Source organism: Henckelia pumila, chromosome 2 (assembly GCF_033568475.1).
Source record: "Henckelia pumila isolate YLH828 chromosome 2, ASM3356847v2, whole genome shotgun sequence".
NCBI lineage: Eukaryota > Viridiplantae > Streptophyta > Magnoliopsida > Lamiales > Gesneriaceae > Henckelia > Henckelia pumila.
This window is the reverse complement of record NC_133121.1, coordinates 116,237,045-116,247,052: the sequence shown is the minus strand read 5'-3', so window position 1 is coordinate 116,247,052 and position 10,008 is coordinate 116,237,045. Positions and strand designations below refer to the sequence as shown.

Genomic DNA, 10,008 nt, shown 5'->3' with positions numbered 1-10,008 from the left:
AAAAGGTTCTTGAAAGTTTTCATAACTACAATACTCCCATTTGTTGAAAAAGCTTTCATCTAGAAACTGAAAGTAAGCATCTCTCCAAGTCTTTTCTTATACAGAAATGTTATACAAAAAAGCTTTTCTAATTAGCACCTCAGTTTATGCAAGCTGCACCGATTCACCCACCAAAAACTAATCGACCAAACTCCACTTTACGGAGTTCACAGACTTCAACAACAACAAAATTTATGCCATTTTTTTTTAATTCTGCATGCCTTGAACACGAGACTCACAGAAACACCAACTACGAAGAGGAAAAATGACATCACAAAGTCAGCAAGCGTAACCCTGAACCATGGCGCGTGATTTATAGATGGAAAGGCTTTTCCATCATCGTCAATTAAAATCATCAGCTATTAAAAAAGCATCAAAAATACTGAGCTATGGTTTCAGAATTTCTCTCATCTCCAACACTATCTACCCACAACCAGAAACCATAGAAATCGACAAGAAATCTGCCGGAAAATCGAAGAGATTCACGACTGGAAACCTAGACCTTAGCATCTACTAAAAGATGTTCACGACTGGAAACCTAGACATTAGCATCTACTAGACCTGAAAATCGAAGAGATTCACGACAATATTTAACCCCTTTTCTCCACCCATTCACCAAAAGCCCAAACAAGAGCACAAAGCAAGAGAACGAAGCTAGAGAACAAAGAAACAAAACTTACACAGTGATGGTCGTGAGTGTACACAGTGATTCAAGTCACGATTGGAGTTTCTAAGGCTTGGGCTAGCAGAAAGGAGGTCGAAAGACTAGTTTCCGGCGAACAATCCACGTCTAGGGCACCGGAGAAGAGCAGGGTTGAAGGGGCGATGGGTTGGGGCTAGGGATTGGGTTTCGTTTTGTCGATCACACTTGAAGGGGGCACTCAAGCGTGCGTGAGTGCGTGTAGAAGGTTCTTATGTATATATATATGGGATTATATATTTTTTAATTTTTTAAAAAATAAAAAAATAACAACGACAACAGATTTAAAAATGTGTTGTCGTAGACCCCAAAAAAAACGCACATAGACAACGGTTAATTAAAACCGTTGTTGTAGGCCACCAAAAATGCGCTCATAGACAACGGTTATAATAACCGTTGTCTTTGACAAATATACGACAACGGTTTTTTAAAAACCGTTGTCGTTTGTAATTAAAATACGGTCAACGAAAACGGTTTTTGTAAAAACCGTTGTCAAAGACTAAAAGACAACAGTTTACACATAAAACCGTTGTCGTTTTAGTGTGGTTAATTAACATATTTGTTGTAGTGACTCCATATTATTATTATTATTATTATTATTATTATTATTATTATTATTATTATTATTATTATTATTATTATGAGTTTTGATATTATGGGCAACCACCATGGGCACCTACATGGGTAACAGCTGACGTGTCACCTTGTACATCCAATCAGTGATTGTCACGTCAGCTGTTGCTCATGTAGGTGCCCATGGTGGTTGCCCATAATATCAAAACTCTATATATATATATATATATATATATATATAATGATACGTATCATGCAGCTTAAATTTTGTTTATGTTCATATAAAGTTATAAGAATCAACTATCCATCGGATTATTTAAAATTTAAAATTCAAATGTAAGTGTATGTTGCTATCATTTTGAATGTATTGAAAAATAACCCAAACATAAATACTCATGTTTTTGTTTTTGGACTTCACCAAAAATGTCTCATATTAATTGAGATATTATTCCATACATTAACCCATGATTTTTATCTTGATCTTCCAATTTAAAATTTTGGTATTCGGTTGAATACCCAAAAAAACTTATTATTATCAAAATGATATATATGAACTGTTTCAAAGACTCAACATACATTATTTATTTATTTGTTTGGCATTTGGTTCGTTCATCTAATATTTCTTTATCCTTTATTAATATATATCTCTACTATATATATCTTTTACTATTTATTAAGTATATCATATTCCACGACTAGGCATCGCAGCCTAGTCGTGGAAGAAGAGGCGGAGGGAGTCGGCTACGATCGTACATGGGGATGGAGAGTTGCTTATCAGAGCCACTTCTTCCACGATTTTCGCAAATTCCGGGCAAGATTTTTCCTAGTAATTGAGGGTTAGCTTTGATTCACCCGGCTGATGAACAAAATATGATATGAAGACGAAGATCAGGAAGTGGCGCGCGCGGAGAGGCCATTGTAATTAATGTTGCCCACAAATTCGTTTTTCTTTAAATTAAAAAAAATAAAAAAATGGATATCTAGGGATCGATATTGATGTTGCATGCTTGAATTAGGAAATTAAATGAATGGAGCAAACATTAACGTTTGTGTTACAGGTATATATTATATATTTGTTCCCGAATCTCTCTCTTTCTCTGCTTTCAATATTACATTTAATTTTTTTTCAAAGTTTATTGTATGAATTCTGGTGGAAGAACAAAATATTGCCAGCTGGCTTTGACTATAAACAGGGACGGAGCTAGGATTTTTATATGAGGGGGGCGAACTTAGTATATGAATTATTGATTATTAAAAAATTTAAAATATATATATATATACACAATAAAATAAAAAATTAATTTTTGATTCATATCATTGAGAAAAATTTATTAAAATTTTGAAAAAAAAGAAACTGAATTTCTTATAATGAAATTTAAAATAAAAATTAAACATATGGTTTCATATTAAATTATGTCAAATTTAAAAACAAATATTTCAAAGTTTTTTAATATTTAAATTTAAACTTTAATCACCGCAAAAAAATATTTAACATGCAAATTAAAAATTAAAATAATATGTAATTTTTTTATTTACATGTATATTATATTTAGATAAATTACAATACTCGATTTTTTTATACAATTTCAGACTAAGTAGTGATTAAATTTATTATGCAATTTTGAACAAAATATGCATAAGTGTAATATCAACGAATAAATGTACAACATTAATATTCCATATTTAATTACAACTTTCACATCTAAAACTCCACGCTTTATTAAATTAAAATTAAAATAGTTAAATTAATTTAATTACTATATCTATGACATACTAACATATATTTTTATTTTTCAGTTATTTAGAATAGTTATTATAATTTTAGTAGTTGTATACATTCAAAAATTGATGGTTGTACAAGAAATCAAATTAAAAAATATAAAACTTATCTAAAGTTAACTGTTTTTTATTTGTTAAATCGTCAAATACATTTGATTCAAAACTTTTGCAATTAAATGTGATTCATATTATGTGAATTTTTGTATCAGAGTTTGTTTTTACGGGATTAATGAAAAATATACATTGATCTCACAAATATAAAAAAGCTCATTTTTAATTGTTTTTTATTTAATTAATAATATAATGATATATATATATATATATATATATATATTGAAAAAATTGGCCCCCCTCTAGATCCGTCTCTGACTATAAAGCCTGAGTTATTCGTTATATTTGCATGACAAAACTGTATATATGCAAGCTAGTAATAGCATGCATTTAATTATTATATTTTAATTATAAAATTACAAATTTAAAGTAGCTCGTAACACATATTAATTAGTTCAAGAATAATGTAAATGCATGCGATAAAACCAAATTTAAATCAGCTATAGATAAAGCTTAAGATTGCGAGATTGAATATAGTCACGACATATGCATGAGCTAGTGCATTAATTGTACGTGTTCAGGGATTCACCGCTTTAGTGCAAAACTGCAAATTAATTAGTTATTTAGTTGCACACGCAATGACACTATATTTTCTCTTAGATACTTAATATATTTTTAAAAAAAATATCTCATTTTAACATTTTATCTCTCAAAAATATCATTGGATGCATGTTTTCATAAATCCTCATCATATTCTTCATCTTAGGAGTGTAAATGAATCGAGCCGGTTCGCGAGCTTTTCAAGCCGACTCGATAAATATTTGATTTGTATTTCAATTTATCGAACTCGTGCATAAACCGAACATGTTTGAATTTCTTTTCAAGACGAAGAGCCAATATTATTTCGTTCGATAGTTCGCGAATAGTTCGTCAGCTTTAATATTTTATTAATATAATATAATATAATGATATTGTAACGCCCGGAATTATTTAATTTTAATCCAAGAATATTTAATTTTGGAATATTTGGAGTTTTGATTTAAATTCTAATATTCTTAAATTATTTAGGATTGAAATTGAAAGAATTGTGAAATTGAGGACCAAATTGCAATTATTGACAACTTGAGGGGCCAAAGTGCAATTTTCAAATTTTAATTGGACACTTGTCTTGAAACGACCCTAACTCTATAATAAATAAATATGCGGAAAAAAATTTTTTTTTTATACTACTAAATAAAATATGTACATATATGCCCATACATATATGCACAGAATAAAATACTTAAAATAAATTCATGACTAAATAAATAAACAATTTAAATACTTAAGAAAAATGCATTCTTTAAATTAAATAACCATCTGAGTCAAAACAATAATTAAAATATACAGCATAAATAAAATAATAAAAAGTGTGCATGCACTAAAATATTTAATAAAATATTCCAATAAACCTCAACCCCTAAAAATATTAAAATGTATCATGACAAGATGCACGGTGACTCAGAAGCTGTCACGGTCACGGGGCTACTGCAGCGCTGCTCATACGTCCTCACCACCGGTAGGAGTAACCTGCTCCTCTACGTACTCACCTACACCATATCAGTGTAGTGAGCCTAGAGGCCCAACATGCATACTAACAAGGGTTCAAAATAATTTAAAACACTTTAATACTAATACATACATATATATGAATGAGCATGCTTAAAAATTTCATAACATAACTTACCTAAATAAACATAAATAACATAATACATAACATACATACTTGAGTTGTTGAGCATTTATTTTCTTAACATCGAATGGTCCTATCCGTAAGTGTGACCCATAGTGCGACTGATCAGTCTAAGAAACCATCGTACGAGGCTGGTGGCGAACCACCCATACATAAATGGCAGAAAACTGCCCATACATAAATGGCAGAAACTGCCCATACATAAATGGCCACACTACTTCAATTTCCACCTAAAATATTTTATTTGCTCAACCATAGAAATTTAATCATAGCATAAAAATTGATTTCATGAATGCATGTACTTAAATAAATGGTGTGTCCTTCATATATATTTAATTTAATTTTCTTACTAACATATAAATATTAAAATAAATTAAATGCATAAAAATAATTAAATATATAATCAGGACACATGCAATTTTCTCATGGATGGTTCTGGACTGCTGGCCCTACACTCAAGCCCATTAACTTAACTTAAGACTTGGCCCATTAAGACTAAATTAGGCCCAATAACATTGTCCCTGGCCCAACGGGCCCAAAAGCCCAATGACAGGCCCAATAACTTTCATGGGCTCCCAAGCCCATAAAAATTCCTGGCCAACTTAAAATTTTAAATAAAAATTATTAAAAGCCCAAATATAATTAAATTAACCCAAAATAATTTAATGGAACCCAAATAAATTAAATGGTACTAATTAAATTTTTTGGGAATTTAATTAGTCCATTTCATTCCTAATTAACTTAAAGACTTAAAAATAAAAATACTCGAGCCCATATAAAATAACCCGGACCCGGACCCACTTAACTTAACCCATCTTATTTTAGACCCGACCCGGACCACTTGACCCGACCCGGACCACACCTCAAACCCTAGAACCCGACCGCCCCCTTCTCCATTCTCCTCGGCCGAGAGCAGCAGGCCTTCTTGGCCTGCTGCCGGCCGGCTCCGGCCGCCCCTGGCCGGGGCGCCGCCGCCCGGACGTAGCCCACGTCCGGGCGGACCTAACCCAACCAGGCCCCAGCCCCCATGCAGCCAGGAACCACCGAGCCGCAGCCTTTCTCCCCAAACCCTAAACTGACTCGGCTGCGCCTCCTTGCTCCAAAACTGTTCGTTCCAACCCTTCTCAGCCTCAAGCCCTGCCATGGCTCGAGCCTTAGACACCCTAGGACCTTACCTGACCGAACCCTCAGCCCCGAACCAAGCATGGAGAGGAAAATCGTGAGCATACATATGAAACTCGAAGAACATGCACCAAAACCAACCTTCAATCGAATTTTCTGAAAAAATATTTAAAAGAATTTCGATGCCTACCATAATCCACATAATATATACTGATATTGTACGAAAATAGGAAAGAATTCATGCCTTAACACCGTAGATATGGATTTAACACGTGTAGGAAGGACTCCGGAACGACGGGACGACTTTGGCTTGCTTGGAACCTTGAAAACCGACCTTCTATGGAGTTTTAGGGCTGAAGACCGATTGGAGAAGATGATGAACAGTGGGGTGACGGCTGGGAGCTTGGATTGATCGGCTAGAATAGGGTTTTAGGTAGAATAGGTTTTATTTTTAGGTTAATTAGAATATAGGTTAAATAATTAAATATAAAAAGGTTTTAAATAATTAATATACAACTTAAACCCCTAATTAAACTTAAAAAAATAAGATAACATAAAATAAATCTCGAAATATTAATTTAGGGAAATTTTAAAAATACTAAAAAGTCAATATTTTGACTAATTTTGGATAAAAATGACCCCTAAAATTAAATAAAATTAAATACTTAAAATTTTGAGATAATAAAACTCAAAATAATATTTTAAGGCTCCAAAAAGGCTCATAAAATAATTTGGCTAGAAAGTTGTCATCTCGTCCGTCCACGGTCCCGTCTACGCGATCAAATAATAAAAATACTAAAAATCATAAAAATCACTAATTATGGGTTAAATGCTTAAAAATAAATTAAATCATGCATAAATAATTCACATAATTATTTAACCCATAAATCATAAATTTAAATAATTAAATATCCTAATTATGCAGACGGATTTATGTAATTAAAAATACCGGGTGTTACATGTCTTGCACATGAGTTTGAACGTGTATGCTACTCATTTCTATCAGAAACATCAGAGAAGAACCGAGAGAGAAAGAGGAAAGGAACTCAAGTGTCTTCACCATCTTTCAATTCCGATATCTTGCGTTCCGGTTATCCGAATTCGATTCCGAAAGGTGTTCTGGACTCCTTGCAAGAAGACCTTCGATTTGATGTAAGTTTTTATGTCTTTCATCCTGTTTTGAAAACCCAGAAATGGCAGAGATCAGTACGTTGGTTTATGTTTGATGTTTTGAAGCGTTGTATCGATTATTGTCAAAACTGAATCGACGAACGGCTATGGCTTGTATGTTTATGAATTTTCAGCAAGTAATTCGACATTCTTAACATCTGATATGCTGGTTTTGAGTAATATACAACTGATATATGATGTATATGGTGATAGACTCTACATAGTTGAGTTTGGATTGCCGAGTAATACCGATATGCCGTCGAACTTATGATTTGAGGCTGTTTTGCTATTGTATCTTGGACTAAGATGTTGTTGGGTTGTAGATAATGATTACTTGGTTTATATGCTATGATTTCAGTTCATAAACAGGGCACTTCAACTCAATAATCTCGACTTCGAAACCGATAGAAGAAAGAACACGGTTTGTAGCCTTTTTGCCTTGAAGTTGGGTTGAACTTGAGTGCAGATTTTTGATAGAGGTGTGGTTCTGTTGTTGTTCAGATTTGGATAGCTTTGAAGACACCTTGAAACCTCACATTTGAAAGGTAAAAGTGGACTACTACTTGAATGGGATTATAACTCGAGATGGTTTGTATCGAGTTCCCTAAATCACATACTTATTTGCTTAATTGCTTTTATATGCTCTTATATGAATAGTTGAATGAGTCTTTGATGTTAATGAATGCTTTTATGTTGATATATGTTGCATTTATCTTGTAAGACTTGTTCCTTGATTTCAAAATGAACGGAAACGTTCGATTAGATGATTTGAGGAATTGTATATGTATGGCCTGGGTGGTTGATTTAGCCTAGCGTCTGATTTACATATATAATGGCTTCAAAGTCTAGAGAAGCAAGATAAGTAGCCCCACCTCGATCGGGAGAGTCGGTGGTTAGTTATGATATCTTCTTCTCGGGATCCCAAACGATGAATTAGAGAACCTTGTTTTAAAACATGCATTGTAGTTACTTTTATATCATGAATTTGATATATGCTTTGCTATGCATGTTTAGTTGCTTTTACTGGGAAATATATTTCTCACCGGAGTTATCCGGCTATTGTTGTGTTGTATGTGTCATGGCAATAGGCGGGAGTGGAACAGGACAAAAGCGAACTTGAAGAACAAGGGAATGAGGGATTAGTGTGATGACTCGGTATAGATGTGAAGTTGCTGTCATGTTATGTTCGTTTCAACGAGTATGATTGTATAATAACTTAGACTTGAACTTTAGTCTAAATGGTTGCTTGTTGAACTTATGTTTAAAATTAGAGTTGTATAGATGATAGACTTGAACTTGTAATCTCATTTGATCTTTATGTGTTTACTTTAGATTTGAGTTTATTTCTATGATGTTTGATAATTGATTATGGATTCACCTTGATCTTGTTGTATTGTTCTTGATACAAGATAAGATTATGATCTTGTTAATACATTCACTTACCTTGCCTCATGCTTGTTGGAACTTGTATAGTATTTCTTGTATTTGTTGAGCTGATATATTGAAGCTAGGACATCTTTTGACAGCAGCTGAGCTACTGCATAATTTGCTGGCCGAATGGCCTGCGCATGGGCGAGCCCTGCTCGCGCGCGTGCGCAGGCCAAGCCAAGCCAAGGGGGCCGCTGTCCCCTTGCACTGCGTGCGCGCAGGGAGCACCCCTCGCGCGGGCGTAGCACACTTTTAAAAAAAAAAAATTGGCTTTTGAATTTAGCCTCTAGTCTTGAATCTTGGATTGGTTTTAGTAATTGAGAGATTATGAACCGGGTCGTCACAGATATAATAAATATATACATTTCGATCTTTTTTGGACATTTGAACTTTTGAACGAAGTCTTCGAACCTTAATGTACGAGCAATAGTTCGAATAGTTCATGCATTAATTTCAATATTTCGAGTCGAAATCAAACTTCATTTCAAGGCGAGCTTGAGACAAAATATTTGAAATATTGGAGCTCAAACTCGGATATACTTAATTCGAGTCGATCAAGCTCGAGCCTTAATTTTTTACTATTAATTATTCGACTCGATTCGGTTCGTTTGCACTCCTACTCCACCCATTAAATATTATTTTAAAAAATTTCCAAATAAATACATTTTTCTAAATTAAATATAAAATGGTTTAATTTTTTAAATATAGTTTTATTCTAAAACTATTTTCGTATATGTATAACTCGTTATATTATCTTCATATAATTATAACATTTTTGGTAATTTTTACAATAAAAATATCTTATAATATCAAACAATATATCGGCATCTTTAAGTTGTCTAAAATAAATTTATCCAAATGTTTTAACAATTTTATTTTTTTAAATATAGGTTTATTAATTCTATGTATAACTCGTTATATTATCCTCATAGCATTATACCCTTTTTGGTAATTTTTAAAATATAAAAATCGTATTCCAAATATATCAACATTTTTAAGTTGTTTAAATAAGTTTATGATTATCCTAACATTTAACAGCTTATTTTATAATAGGCTCTGACAACTTATAAATGTGCATTTGGTCATAAAAAGCCAACTAAAAAAAAACCTTTTTTGAAAAAAAAAAGAGTTTTTCTTTTAAAAAAATAAAGTTTTAGGTTAAAAAAACATTTTTAAAAAATCACTTAAAAGTGATTTTTTTAAAAGCTAGAATTTATGTTTTTTGGCTTTTGCTTCTACTTCTATTTAAAAATTTAAATAAAATCACTTTTCAATATGATGATGTGATAAAAATCATATCATATCTTTATTAATATTTTAGAGATATATCATAATATTGCATGGATATGCATAGATCTAGTAGACTTATATAATAAAATTTTATATGGACTAAGACTCTCTTCCTATAAATAAA

General features: G+C 32.3%; 1 long non-coding RNA gene across 1 annotated transcript; it reads left to right on the top strand.

Annotated features, from left to right (window-relative positions):
* The first annotated feature begins 7,013 nt into the window (after positions 1-7,013).
* On the top strand, positions 7,014-8,415 carry LOC140879528 (uncharacterized). The gene is made up of 4 exons (XR_012149448.1): positions 7,014-7,148; positions 7,525-7,587; positions 7,668-7,711; positions 8,255-8,415. It is a non-coding gene; the product is annotated as an uncharacterized lncRNA (long non-coding RNA).
* Positions 8,416-10,008: the final 1,593 nt, after the last annotated feature.